General features: G+C 44.6%; 1 protein-coding gene across 2 annotated transcripts in view; it reads left to right on the top strand.

The window, feature by feature from the left end:
- The window catches only part of LOC116975042 (interleukin-8-like), a 43,861-nt gene extending 29,528 nt beyond the window's left edge, over window positions 1-14,333 (top strand). Inside the window, exons 1-3 of one of the 2 annotated variants that reach the window (XR_004412521.1) lie at window positions 2,756-2,958; window positions 3,170-3,243; window positions 13,962-14,333. The gene's annotated coding sequence lies outside the window, so the exon portion shown is untranslated. Of the gene's footprint in view, window positions 1-2,755; window positions 2,959-3,169; window positions 3,244-13,961 lie in introns of those variants that run through there. The other variant, XR_004412520.1, reaches the window with a different exon arrangement.
- The last annotated feature ends 1,503 nt before the right edge of the window (window positions 14,334-15,836 follow it).

The raw sequence follows: 15,836 nt of genomic DNA, 5'->3' as shown, positions 1-15,836 counted from the left end.
CCTCTTTGACAAAATTCACCTCCAAACATTGTGCAAATTGAAAGTGGAAGAGGTCAATAAAAGGGATTTCAGTGCACCACTCTTCAGTCAAACACCAACAGAGAGGAAGGACAGAGTCGTGGACAAACAGAGGATTCCTCAGCAGAGGACGAATCAACAGTGAAGTAAAAATGAGCAGGACATCTACCTTGACAATTCTGCTTCTGCTTCTGTGTGCACTTGCTGCTCATGGTAGGTTGTGATTTGTTTTACGTCTCATTGCTCTGGGATGTGGCAAAGAATGTTGTAACTGGGTTCATCTTGGTTATTTGACTCCAAGTTCATGCCGCTATTTGGACATGTAAAGTTATTTGGAAAATATCATTTTTAAAAATGTTCAATGTATTTTTATCAGAGGTACTTTTCACCATAAAGTGAAGGAACGGGTCAAACAAAGATATAATGTTTGAGATTTACAGGAAATATCTTTCCCTTTCTACTTTATATTGTAAGCGTTTGGAATTCAATGCTCCACATTTGCAGAGGGTAAAAACAATGTACATCTAAAAGAAAGAAAAATGTCTCTGTAAATCTTCAAATAATTTAAGCAAATAATTTTTGACTGATAATAATTATGCAACTATTTGTGCATAGTTATTCTCATTGAATTATAATGGCAGCCGGCTGATTTAAACTTCATAGCATGAATACAATTACAGCCAAAAATGGTGAGGAAATCCTAAATGATTTAATCAACAATCTCCCATTTTTCAAAGTGGTTGTTATTTCCATGGAGTCACTCATTGAATAAAGTCTTAGAGAAAGGCAGGATAAAAAACATAGACTCAAGAGCTCGAAATATGATATTCAGCTCCTCAAGCCTTCTCTGCCGTTCAGTTGCACAAAAATCTCTTCTTTGAATTATGATCAATAATTGTGTATTGAAGGAGGGATTTCTGAAAGAGAAGACACTCCTGGTTTACAAAAAAAGCATAACGTATTGGAGTCACTCAATGGGTCAGACAGCTTCTTGTTTACTAACCCGAAACGTCATCTATTCATGTTCTCTAGAGATGCTGGCTAACCTGCTGAGTTACTGCTACAGAGTAGAACTGATTGACTGAAGAAATTCATTTTCAGCCAAAGACCAAATTAAGATAATGTAAGCCATGATGTAACAATAAGAATATTGCTGAAGCTATGTTTGTGGTGCACCAGAAATACATTTAAAGCAACTTTTTGTTATCATATCCACACTCAGTCTTATCTCAGTCAAGTAGATAGGCTGAGTTATTCCAATATTCCTATTTTTGGTTCAGATTCCAGTATCTGCAGTTATATTTGTTTATCTTTAAAAATTGTGTCTCGCACATTGTCCATTTAAACTAGGGACCACAGGTTTCCTGGCTCTATATTCCTTCAAAAGAAATAAGTTATTTGAAGAAAATCTGAGGATGAGGATTCATATATACTTTGATATGAAGTGATTAATGGAAGACTCAGAATAGTTTTGCTAAAGGGAGAAGATCAACTGATCAACTTGATTGAATTTTTAAGACATTACATAATGTATTGATGAGGGCAGTGCAGGTTGACAAGGCTGCTGAAAAGGTCCCCAATGGGAAATCGGGCCCAAAACTCACACGCCCAGCACCATCATGCTGAAACAGACTCAACCACGGGAAATGATTGCCCAGTGGACAGAGCGATTCATACAAGGATTTTCTCAAAGCCTCCTTGACAGTGTGATGGGGAGAGTTCAAGGCATGCATTTCTTGTTAGAATGAAGGGCAAGGCAGGTAGGAGAAAAGGGGCTGTCCCACTTGGGCGACCTAATTGGTGAGTTTAGAAGAGTTTGAAAAAATGACATGTTGAAGACCTCCTTCGACTATGTAGAAGACCTCCTTCGACCTCCTCCGACTATGTTGAAGACCAGCTTTGACTAGCTACGACTAGCTGATGACTAACTTTGGGAAAATTGGACACCGAATAATGGAGAATGATGACGACCTCCTTCGATCTCCTTCAACCTCCTTCAACTATGTTGAAGACTATCTACGACTATCTTCGACTCCCCTTGATTACCTATGACTAACATGCCGACCTACTACGACCAACTACGACTAAACCTACGAGTAATAAAAGTATCAATTTTTTCCATTGCAACCTTTTTTAACTCCCGGGCATTTTTTAACACATTGAAAAAAACGGCGTGACCTAGCTGAAGCCTCGAGTACGCGGAGACCACTCTCGAGCATGAAGGAGAATTACGAAGACCTCCTACGACCTCATGTCGACCATGCGGTGAGTATGAGTCGAGGGCAAACTCGCCAGAGCTCGTGGATTAGGCCACCCAAGTGGGACAGGCCCTAAACTCTTCTAAACTCTTCTAAACTCGACAATTAGGTCGCCCAAGTGGGACAGCCCCTTAAGGAATCCTAGATGTTGAACAAAATTGAGGTTTTGGTCAGGAAACAAAAAGAGGCATGGGTGGGTGTAGGCAGCTGGGATCAAGAGTATCCCTGGAGGAATGTAGAAGATTGAGGAGTGTACTTAAGAACAAAATCAGGGCAAAAGGGGCCATGAGATGGCTCTGCCAGATCAAGAAGAATCCAATGAGAATTTATGTATTTTAAGGGAAAAAGAGTAATCAGAGAGAGAATAAATTCCCTCAGAAACCAAAGTGGTCAACTATGTGTGGAGCCTCAGGAGATGGGAAAGCGAATGTCCAAATTCTGCATCATTACGTTTTAATATCAGACAGTGTTTCAGCAGTGCACTGATTACTAATATCTAAGAAGTGAATTGAGTATAATTCCATTGAATACAGCCATAATATCCATTCACAGGTATTCCGACCTTAGAAATCCAAGGACGTTGTCAATGCATTCAACCAACCTGGAAATTTATTCACCCGAAGTTCATGAAGAGCATGAAATATATTCCCAGAGGTTTGCACTGTGAGAGACTGGAGATAATGTGAGTCTTCACATTACATTTGAATCAAAGGAGTAACCCCTCCACCCGCTTTTGTATTAATGTGTGTTCTTTATTTAAATTATTTTTAATGAAATCGGGTTGAAGCAAATCCTAACAGCTTTCTTTCTAATTTTTGCTGAAGCCTCTGCCTTTCAGAGGAAGGAATTCAATTTCTGTGGATTAGATTCTAAAATGTATCTTCTTTTCACAGAGTCAAGCTGAAAAGTGGGAAAAAAATCTGTGTGAATCCCCGTGCCAAATGGTTGAAGGTCGTCTTTAAGGCTGGTTGGTATTCCAATGTATTTGAAAGATTTTTCAGGATTTGAATGACACTGATAGGGCCTACATTTAGTCTCCATCCCTAATTGTCTTTGGGATAATGCCGATGAACCTTCCTCTTGAACTGTTGCGGTTCTCAGATGAAGGTGCTCCCACCTTTGTGGTGATAGGAGGTTGCAGGATAAAGATTCAACAACAATGATTGATTGAGGAAATATTCCAAAATGAGATGATATTGGACTTGGAGAGGAAGCTGCAGATGATGGTGTCCCCATGTGTTTACTGCCTTTGTCCCTGCAAGAGAAGTTGCAGGTTTGGAAAATGCTCTTAGTGTCCAAGGTGAGTAGCTGTAATGCATTTTGTTAATGGTACTCACTGCAGGGATAGGTTATTATTGAAGGTGGTAAAGAATGGCAAGTTGGTGGATGTTGTTGAGTTGCTTGAGTGTTGTTGGAGCTAACACAGGCAAAGGGAGAGGATTCCATTATGCTCCTGGCTTATGCCTTGTAGATGGTGACGAGGCTTTGGGGCGCAAACATCTGAGATACCTGCTGAAGGGCACCCAGCCTCTGATCTGTTCTATTAGCCACAGTAGTTATGTAGCTAGTCCAATTCAGATCTAGCCATTGGAGACCATGACGGCTGTCCTCCACCCAACGCTGTTGATGACGGGGGTCTCAGCATTAGTGTTGCCATTGAATATCAAGGGTGGGTAGTCTGATTCTCTCTGGTCATTATCAATGTTATTTATCAGCACATACTCAAATATTGTCCTGTTCTTACTGAATGCAGGCATTGGTTGCTTCATTTTCCGAAGAATTTTGTATAGAATAGAACGGTGTACAGTCATCAGTAAACATCCCCACACCTGTGATACCACAGAAGGATGATTATTGATATAAAGGTTCAAAGGTAAAAAGGTTCAAAGGGCAGTTTGTTGTCACATGTACCAATTAAGGTAGAGTGAAACTCGAATTACCATACAGCCATACTAAATGAAAAAGCAACAAGACACACAACTACATAAAAGTTAACATAGGGTGACTTGGACAGGTTGGGTGAGTGGGCAGATGCATGGCAGATGCAGTTTAATGTAGATAGATGTGAGGTTATCCACTTTGGTGGCAAAGCCAGGAAGGCAGATTATTATCTGAATGGTGTCAAGTTGGGAAAAGGAGAAGTACAACGAGATCTGGGGGTCCTTGTTCATCAGTCACTGAAAGTAAGCATGCAGGTACAGCAGGCAGTGAAGAAAGCAAATGGTATATTGGCCTTCATAACAAGAGGAGTTGAGTATAGGAGCAAAGAGATCCTTCTGCAGTTGTACAGAGCCCTAGTGAGACCACACCTGGAGTGTTGTGTGCAGTTTTGCTCTCCAAATTTGAGGAAGAACATTCTTGCTATTGAGGGAGTGCAGCATAGGTTTACAAGGTTAATTCATGGGATGGCAGGACTGTCATATGTTGATAGAATGGAGCGGCTGGGCTTCTAAACTCTGAAATTTAGATGGATGAGAGGGGATCTTATTGAATCATATAAGATTATTAAGGGTTTGGACATGCTAGAGGCAGGAAACATGTTCCTGATGTTGGGGGAGTCCAGAACCAGGGGCCACAGCTTAAGAATAAGGGGAAAGCCATTTAGAACAGAGATGAGGAAAAACGTTTTCACACAGAGGGTTGTGAATGTGTGGAATTCTCTGCCTCAGAAGGCGGTGGAGACCAATTCTCTGGATGCTTTCAAGAGAGACTTAGGTCGTAGGCCCCCCTCGGTCATGACACCATGGGTGAGTTAGAGAGTTAGATAGAGCTCTTAAAGATAGTGGAGTCAGGGGATATGGGGAGAAGGCAGGTATGGGGTACTGATTGTGAATGATTAGCCATGATCACAGTGAATGGCAGTGCTAGCATGAAGGGCCGAATGGCCTACACCTGCACCAATTGTCTATTGCCTATTATGTATAGTCTTATGTATGTATTATGTATGGTTCATAATAGACAATAGACAATAGACTAAAGGAAGGATGTGGTACCAATAGAGAGAGTGCAAAAGAGATTCACCGGGATGTTTCCAGCAAATGAAGGCTGCAGTTATAACGAGAGTTTCAAAGACTGGATTTATTCTCATTGGAACGTAAGAGGCTGAAAGGTGACTGAAAAGAGGTTTACAAAATTATGAGGGGCTTAGATAGCATAGATGATTAGACTACTTTTCTTAGAACATGGGGTATATATATTACCAGAGGTTTAAAGTAAGAGTTGAAAAATTTTCGAGATCCTTGGCTGAGGTTTTTCACATGCTATTGCATAATTTAAAAAAAATTTGGACAGTTATTTGGATAGGAAAGGAGTAAAAGGATACTTGCCCAATGTCGGAAAATAGGACCAGTGTAGATAGTTACTATGGTCGGCATGGACGTGGTGTTTCATCAGGACTTGTTTCTTTTTAATATTATTTTTTTTAATTCATTTAGAGATAACAGGCCCATCAGCCAACAAGTCCGCGTCGACCAGCAATCCCCGCATATTAACATTATCCTCCACACACTATAGACAAGTTACTTTTATACCAAGCCAATTAATTTACAAACCTGTATGTCTTTGGAGTTGAGGGGAAACCGAAGATTTGGAGAAAACCCACGCGATCATGGGGAGAACATACAAGCTCCTTACAGACAGCGCCCATAGTTGAGATCAAACCCGGATCTCTGGTCCTGAAAGCACTGTAAGGCAGCAACTCTTCCGTTGTCACTTGTGCTGTATGTTTCTATAATTGTACTTCGGAGTCACGTGAGTGACTACGTGAAGAACCCCGCCAGGACGCATGCGTGTCATATCGCTACACGCATTGCAACGAGTCACAGCAGGGGGAACGACGTTCCCCTAGCGGCAAAATTTGAAAGCCGGGAACAGCAGGGAAGAAGACTCTGCGTTCCAGAATTTGAAAGTCGGGAACAGCAGGTAAGAGACTCTGCATTCCTTCCACTTACCTTTTAGGTGGAGACTTGGACCGGATCCACGAAGGCTGCGGGAAAGCTGGCAGGGGAGAACCGCGGAGTTGCGGTCAGCCGGCAGCAGCAGCCCAAGACACGCTAATCTCCCGTAATGGGAACAGCTGTAACCGACTTTCGCTCCCGACTTCGCTCCCGTGCCGGCCCCCGGCCGGTCGGGAGAGGTAAGCAACTAACAGAGTCGTTGACTCCGATGAGTCCGACTCTGAATAGCCGCGAGCGACCAGTGCCCGTGTGCATGGAGGTCGGTTTGAGCGGCTTTAGGAGCAGCCGCGAGCGGCCGGTGCCCATGCGCACAGGAGCCGGTTTGAGCGGCTGGGAGCGGGGAACAAAGCAGCCGCGAGCGACCAGTGCCCGTGTGCATGGGGGTCGGTTTGAGCGGCTGCAGGAGATCCTAAACAGCCGCGAGCAACCAGTGCCCGTCTGCATGGGGGTCGGTTTGAGCGGCTGCAGGAGAAATTAAGCAGCCGCGAGCGACCAGTGCCCGTGAGCACCGGGGTCGGTTGGAGCGGCTGCAGCATGACGAGCAGCCGTGAGCTGCCAGTGCCCGTGAGCACCGGGGTCGTTTGTAGCGGCTGCAGCATGCCGGATAAAGAGCAGCCGGGAGCGGCCAGTGCCCGAGAGCATTCGAGCCGGTTGGACCGGCTGCAGGAGCAGTACCCCTTGTGGGGCTGCAGAGTGAAAATACTCCAAAGTGGCCAAGCCACAATGGGCAACTAATAAGCCCCACAGCAGTACCCCTTGTGGGGCTGCACAGTGTTTCTCCCTCATCAGAGGAGAGCACGGAGTATCCACCCTGGTCAGACCCTGAAGGAGGCAAGGATCAACATACCCCCAGTATGCCTGAGGTGAAAGAAAACATGTTGGACATGGTGTCCCAGTTTATCCAATCAGGCTAAACTGGCCAAGACCTGGAGCCGAAAATCGGGGTAAGCATTGACTATATGTCATTTAACCAACTGCAGGCACTGGCACTATCAGACACCATGGCATGACATTTACCTCCAGGGAACTGCAAGTAGCTAAATGTTCCCAGAGTAAACCAGTGCATCTGGAAACATGTAGGGGCATCTATTAGAACCAGGGACTTAACAATTCAGAAAGTCCTACAAGTCCTAATGGCAGGGATTACAGCTTTTTGCCCGCACATTAAGGAGCAAAACATGACCCTAGACCACCTAGATGCACTGGCTTTACTCTGCAAATCACAATATGAGTCGAACAACATCAGGGGAAGTATTATCCAACCAGCTTTAGACCCCAAATTTCCCGGCCTCTGTAAACCTGGAACCTCCAAACCATATTGGAGGGGACTTACCAAAACGAGTCAAAGAACTTGATGAAGAGGCGAAATCACTGGGGTTCATAAAAGCAGAACCCCTACGGACCCCAGCCGGGCAACGCAACCGGAGCAAGCGCTAAACCAGGAACACCCAACATCGGTCTTTTAGGCCATAGCCCAGACCGACCGTCCTGGAAAATGCGCAAGCCTTTCAACACAAACCCAACAACAGTGGTGATAGGTGGGTCTGGTTCCTTTAGAATTAAGGAAGCACGAAAGTTGGGGGTGAAACGATATTATTTGGAAGCAGGGACCAGGGTTATACCATAGAATATACAAAAGCATAACCTCCAGTACAGCATGTACCGAACCGAATGTTCGTGCTCACAGGCATAGGGAAATCCAAAGCACATGCTGAACAACAGCGGCTAAATAAAAAGGAGTAATTGAACAAACCGAACACGAATCACAGGAATTCGTGTCCAATATCTTATAAAATCAAAGAATATGGTGGTGGCCGCATCATCATCGATTGACTACTTTAAATACCTTTGTACAAAATATTCATTCAAGATGGGAACCTTTGTCACTGCAAAGCAATTGACTTCCAAAGACTACTACATGGCGAGCATCAATGTTAAAATATGCTTACAATACAGTACCCATAAGAGGTGACCACAGATGTTATTTAAAATTTAACTGGATGGGTCAGCTCTGGCAAGACAGGGCACTACCTTATGGACTTACAGCAGCCCAGGTTACTCACAACAAATTTGAAACCAGCCCTAGCGTTACTGCAAAAACTAAAACTCATGGTAATGGCATATCTAGATGACATATATATAGTTGGCAAAACAGCCACAAAACAATTGTTTGAAGAACTGGGATTTATCATCCATCCAGTTAAGTCTAATTAACACCTTCAACAAAAAATGGATTATCTGGGGTTCACCATTAATTCAGTTCTCATGTCAGTGACTTTGCCGAAAGAAAAGGTTGCAGCCTTTATGGAGGCTTGCAGGAAACTAAACTATCCATCAGACTGGTAGTAGGATTGGCATTAGTGGCTGTGTTCCAGCCACATAAATCGGACCATTACATAATCAAGTTACTGAGCGCAATCATGCGTCACTCTAAATTTATGGGGGGTTCATTCTGACAGACCTATGAAGCTACCAACAGAGGCCACTATGGTACTAAAATGGTGGAGACATAACATAAGGCATTGTTCCAATCCAAACATTAACAGTTACCCGTCTCATGGGCCTTGGATTGGGATGCTACTAATTCCATCTCCAGTTGTGGGGGGGAGATGGAATGTACAGGAGGCATCATTACAAACGCTGGGCATATATACCTGGGGGGGGTAGTGTATGCCTTGGCTTTAAGTCATATTGTTCTGGGTTATATCACCAATATGTTAGACTACATATTGACTACACCACCGTGGTAGCATATGTCAACCATATGGGTAGGAACGTATCGACCTCATATGACTATCTGGCCAACACTATTTGGCAATAGTGTATCCAGATAGAATTTGGATATCAGCTACCAACTTACCAGGGAACTGAATTTAGTGGCAGACAACCGGTCACGCTAAGACTAGAAACACTGTATGGATGTTGGATAAAATATGTATTGCTGGAACAGCACGGTATGGAATACCAGATAACGACCTATTCACATCCATACTCTTACCAGTTATCAAATTATGTCTTGGGAACCAGAACCTGGGGCAGTGGTTCAGATGCATCTTGGCTGCTTGGGGGATCATTTATGCATCCCTCCGCCTCATCAGTCGGGTATTTAGGAAGAAACTATAGACTCCGCGTCTCGTATTTTGATAATACCTGATTGGCCTACTCAACCATGGGTCCTGGTGACATCAGCATGGTTTTAGAACCATACATCACCATCCATCCTAGACCTAACTTACTGGTTCTTCCCGCTACAAGGGGAGTTACCCATGTCACAATTATATATAAACCTATTAATTTTAGAGTGGAAAGCACCTCTTCTACACCTGGGACTGACGAACCGAATGCGGTATTATTTCAGCGGGCCTCAGACAGCCCACCTGAATCAGTACTTGGTGTCATCAAGAATGGGAGTACTGTCACAAACAATAATCATCACCCACAGATCTATGAACATCCCGTCTGTTCTGGAATTCCTGGCAAGCCTCCATTACGATGAGAGTCTCATTCATAGTGCCATCAACTGCGCCAGATGTGCTCTGTCAACATACCTGTCGCAAGGAACAGAGCGGCATTCTGTTGGGACACACCCTGGCAACTTAACTCATGAGGGGCAGTTTAATATTAATCCCCAAGAACCAGGTACTCCCAAGTATGGGATGGGAGCATTGTACTGAGCATGTTAACAAACTGGTCTTCAGCTACAGCTCTGTCCCTACAGAAACTGACTATGAAAACAGTCATGCTGATGGCCTTGGTCACGGCACAAAGGTTCCAGTCACTACAGAAAATAAGGTTGGACAACATGATTATTTCATCTGGAAATTTAACTTTTCACATCAATGAATTAGTCAAACAGAACAGACGGGGGTCAGTAGGCGTAAAAAAACAAAACAAAAAAAATAAAACAGAATTCAGGGCCTACCCTACAGATGGTCATCTCTGTATTGTAACACACTTACTATCATATATGAAGAATACTAAGATCATCAGAGGGAAGAAATGTCACTTTAATCAGCTACACCCAGCGATCCCTGGAAGACTGCTGTGTGCTGATCTTCACAGAGACCTGGCTCAGCGCGCTGGTTCCCGATGGGGCTGTGGACCTGACCAGCACTGCATCGTGCTGATAGAACAAAGGACTCCGGTAAGAGCAAGGGTGGCGGGCTCTGCATCTACATCAACAATGACTGGTGTACCAACCACACTGCAGTAGAGAGCTACTGTTCCCCTGACCTGGAATACCTGCTGCTTAAATGTAGACCGTTTTACCTGCCTCGGGAGTTTACTGTGGCTATCATCATGGCCATATACATCCCACCACAGGCTAATGCTAACCTAGCACTAGCACAACTGCACTCGGCCATCAGTAAGCAGCAGGATGCTCACCCCGACGGCGCCTTCATTGTTGCAGGGGACTTTAACCAGGTCGACCTACGTGCCACACTCCGCAAATTCCACCAGCATGTGCAGTGCCCTACCAGGGGCTCAAACACGTTGGATAAAGTGTACACCAACATCAAGGACGCATACAGAGCTCTCCCCCGCCCATCCCTGGGACAATCCGATCACCTCTCACTGTTTCTACTGCCTGCATATAAACCCCTCATCCGCAAGACCAAACCTGCAATAAGGACGGTCAAAATATGGTCCAAGGATGCCACCCTACAACTCCAGGACTGCTTTGATTGCACCGACTGGGACCTGTTTGCACAACAGGCTACCAGTGGTACAGAGGTAGACTTGGAGGAATACACATCCACTGTGCTCTCCTACATCAACTGCTGTGTGGAGACTGTCACAGTGGACAAGCAAATAAAGATGTTCCCAAACCGGAAACCCTGGATGAACAAGGAGGTTCAGGATCTGCTAAGGGCACGCAACAACGCCTTTAAATCCAGGGACACTTCTGCTTACAGTGCGGCCAGGTCGAACCTGAACAGAGGCATAAAAAAGGCCAAAGTCATCCACAGGCAAAGGGTAGAAGACCACTTCAATACCGCGGACACCAGAAGCATGTGGCAGGGTGTCAGGGACATCACTGACTACAAGAGCAGCCCCGCCTGCCCCCACGGTGATATCACACTGGCCAACGAACTAAACACCTTCTTTGCCCGGTTCGAAACTGGCAACACCACCAGGAGTGGAATAACCCCGGCCATTGCGGAGGGACAGGCCTTAACACTGAGCACTCAGGAGGTACAGTGCGCTCTGAGTAGGATCAATCCACGCAAGGCTGCAGGCCCGGATGGAGTACAGGGAAGAGTATTAAAGGACTGTGCTGGACAGCTGGCGGAGGTATTCACGAGAATCTTCAATCTATCTCTATCTCTGGCAACGGTCCCCAAGTGCCTGAAAACAGCCACCATAGTGCCGGTGCCGAAAAAGTCCAAAATCACCAACCTCAACGACTACCGCCCGGTTGCCCTGACTCCAATCCCTATGAAGTGCTTCGAAAGGATGGTCCTCTCCCATATTAAATCCAGCATCCCTGCCTCACTGGACTCCCATCAATTTGCATACAGGGCAAATAGATCGACAGAGGATGCCATCTCTCTGGCCCTTCACACTGTCCTGACTCACCTGGACAGACAGGGCACGTATGTGAGGATGCTCTTCATTGACCATAGCTCTGCATTCAATACGGTCATCCCCACCAAGCTCATCACCAAACTCCACCAGCTAGGCCTCAGCTCACCGATATGCGCTTGGATCCTGAACTTTCTCACGGAGCGACCGCAGGCAGTGAGACTGGGCCCGCACCTGTCCTCCACCATCACCCTGAGCACCGGCACACCACAGGGTTGTGTACTAAGCCCCATGCTCTACTCCCTCTTCACTCACGACTGTGTCCCTGCATTCGACACCAACACCATCGTGAGGTTTGCAGACGACACAACAGTGATTGGGCTGATCACCAATGGTGATGAAACAAACTACAGAACGGAGGTGCAGAACCTGGCGGACTGGTGCGCCAATAACAACTTGGCACTAAACACCTCCAAGACCAAGGAGCTGATTATTGACTTCAGGAGGTCCCATTCTGGAGAATACGCCCCAATCTCCATTTACGGGGAAAGTGTGGAGAGAGTGTCCAGCTTTAAGTTTCTGGGCACTCACTTTTCAGAAGACCTCACATGGTCCACGAACACCGCCGCACTGGTCAAGAAGGCGCAGCAACGACTGTTCTTCCTGAGGACATTAAAAAAGACTGGTCTGCCCCAACAGCTGCTGACAACGTTCTACCGCTGCACCACAGAGAGCATACTAACGTATGGCATCTCTGTGTGGTATCTCAGCTGCACGGAGGCGGAGAGGAGAGCTCTTCAGCGCGTCGTCAACAGAGCGCAGCGGATCATCGGGACAGAGCTACCAGCCTTGGAGGGCATCTACCACACGCGGTGCCTCAGGAAGGCCCTCAGCATCCATAAGGACTCATCACACCCCTGCCACGGTCTGTTTCAACTACTTCCCTCCGGCAGATGTTACAAGGCCTTCTATGCCCGAACCTCCAGACTCAGGAACAGTTTTATCCCAAGAGCTATAGCGGCTCTGAACCGGCCCTGATGAGTGCCCCCCCCCCACCCACCCCCTTTGGACAGTCTCCCTCAGATGGTCACGTCAATCAATTCAGCTTGCTTATTTATGTATTGTATTTATTTACCTTTCTTGTACATCAGTGGAGCTGCACACTAAATCTCGTTGCACTGACGTGCAATGACAATAAAAGATATTATTATTATTATTACTAACAGCCACTCAAAACAGTGACAGACCAGACCATCACTAGATGGCTAAAACAGGTCCTAACTAAGGCTGGAGTGCTCACTAGCATTTTAAATCTCAATCCACCAGGGCTGCAGCTACATCGGCAGCTATGAAGTTGGATGTACCTATGGACCAAATCCTCAAGACAGCAGGATGGTCAACGGAGGAAACTTTCCAACGACTTTATAACAAACCAGTCATTGAAACTGGAACATTTGCAGAAACAACTTTAAGTTCTGTAATATAATTTACCCCATAAATAGGGGCAATAATTGCTGTTAATATATTTATCATTGGGTTTCAATATCATATTGATGTCTAATGATGTTAACTCTATTCTCCCCACAATCAAGGCAGATGTGATGCATGGACTCGTTTCCATAGCATGAAATCACAGAGCTTTAAAATCTTCACGTAGTCACTCACGTGACTCCGAAGTAAAATAGTAAGATTAAACGAGAACTTACCAGTTTGAAGTTTGATCGTTATTTTATGAGGAGTAACGTTGAGGGAATACGTGCCCTCCGCTCCCACCCTTGATCATATACTCAACGGATATCTCTTCTCTAATCTTACTATGTTTAATCATTACAGTTATCTGTGATTTCACACCGCTGCTTTGAAGAATGACACGCATGCGCCCTGGCGGGGTTCTTCACGTATTCCCTCAACGTTACTCCTCATAGAATAACGATCAAACTTCAAACTGGTAAGTTCTCGTTTAATCTTACTATTCTATGGCTCAATGAATTGATTGAGTAGAGTTACGGGTAGTAGTGATATTATAACCTGCATAATTGTTGGGACGGATGGGAGAGACTCTCCTGCTTTCTCAATGTGTTTCATCAGCAGTGATGATATTTCTCTGTAAAGTACTGTTTTTTCTCACCTTGTAATGTATTTACTGAAGATGTCATGAGGTACATTATAAATGAGAAAATTGAAAAATGATTTTATTTTTCAGGCTTTGGACGCAAAACTAAGAAATTAATTGAGTGAAGGATTGAACTCAATTCCACTTCTGGATCACCTCAACTATCACAAATGATGCAACTGAACGCTTCGCTTTATAACTTCTGAGAGCTTGTTCTACAATTTCCTACTATGTTTCTAATATTTCCACTTGTCAAAGAATGATGTCTACGATTTTAATAAGATATAACTAATTCGTTATTTACATAAACTTCTTGCAATGGCTGCAATATTTTCCACAGTATATTTTATGTGGATTTTATCAAATTGTTACATTGTTATTCAATTTGCTTGCTATTGGCAATAAATGCTGGCTTGTCAATGAGAGGGATCCCACAAAATTGATAAATAAATAAATAACCTGCATTAATTTTAAGAATTATTTTTATTTCTCTGCATTTTTAGTTTAAATACAAATAATTGTGTTTGTGATATTTTTGAATCTGGTTTGTTTTAGTTCTTGTGTTAAATTGCTTGATATTAAAGTTAATGAGTTTCATGGTTGACATGGTCAGCATGGACTTATTTCCATGCTGTACCTCCAAACTGAAAATGAAACATATAGCTATTTGGCATAATAAACATTCCAAGATACTTAATAGGAATACAGACAGACAAACATGACATTATAATGTAAAGAGATTATGATCAAAGTTTTGGTGAATAAGAAAGTAATGCCTTGAGGAGATGAAAGCAGAGAAATAAAAAGGTTTAAGGTATGAATTCCAGAACTTACAGATTTGGTAATATAGGGACCCACCCAAAACGTCACCTATCAATTCCCTTCACGGAGTAGCACAGTGATGCAGCAGTAGAGTTGTTGCTAGAGACACGGTTTCCATCCTGACTACAGTTGCTGTCTGAATGGAGTTTGTACTTTCTCCCTGTGACCGCGTGGATTTTCTACGGGTACTCGGGATTCCTCCCACACTCCAGAAATGTGCAGGTCTATAGGTTAATTGGCTTTGGTAAAATTATAAATTGTCCCCAGTGAGTAGGTACCTTCCTTCAGTAGAAGTTGCGATTACTGTGGTACATAGCATTGTAAGGAAAGATGATAAAGCACACACACCAAAATCCTATACTTCCAGCGGCAGAAGTCCGCAGGAACTGGAGGGCAGAGATGTGTGGGGCATCCGTCACCATTCCCGTTGGAAACCAACACCACTGCATCGCTAATGTTTTCAACGATGATGAATGACTGTAGGATAGTGCAAGTATGGGGTGATCGCTGGTCGATCTGGACTTGATGGGCCGAAGGGCCTGTTTCCTTGCTGTATCACCAAAGTCTAAAGTATAAATTGAGTTACTTCAACACTTTGCGTTTTACTCGATTCCAACATCTATAGTTTCTTGTGTGGCCATCAGTTGATTGCTGATGAAAACCAAGAATTCTCAGATAGTCATAAAAAAGAAGACAGACATTGAAGAGTTATAATTGTGGAGATTGATAAAAAATACATCTATTGATGCTCCTGAACTCATCATCAGTGATGTAAACTGGGGTCATTGGGCCTTTCAACATCAGACACCCTCGCCCAGGCGACCGAGCCGTGGTTGATCAGACCACGACTTGTGTTCAGGTGGCATTCGCTCCTCCCCATGGACCTTCTCTCCTGATCCAGAGCCATCTCGAGGCCTTCTCCGCTGCCTCTGTGGTGTTCTTGATGGCTCTTCTCCTCGCCATTCCGTTGATGCCCAGTGCACTCAAGGCTTTGTAGAGCGATTGCCCTGCAAAACCTCTGCAGCCAACCTCGATGGGCATACACCTTGCCTTCCAGCCCTGCTTACGGCAGTCTATGACCAGCTCTTCATAATTGGTCATCTTCTTCTCGTGGGCCTCCTCCAGACGGTCCTCCCACGGCAC

Source organism: Amblyraja radiata, chromosome 1 (assembly GCF_010909765.2).
Source record: "Amblyraja radiata isolate CabotCenter1 chromosome 1, sAmbRad1.1.pri, whole genome shotgun sequence".
NCBI classification, from domain to species: domain Eukaryota; kingdom Metazoa; phylum Chordata; class Chondrichthyes; order Rajiformes; family Rajidae; genus Amblyraja; species Amblyraja radiata.
This window is presented reverse-complemented; position numbering and strand designations above follow the sequence as displayed.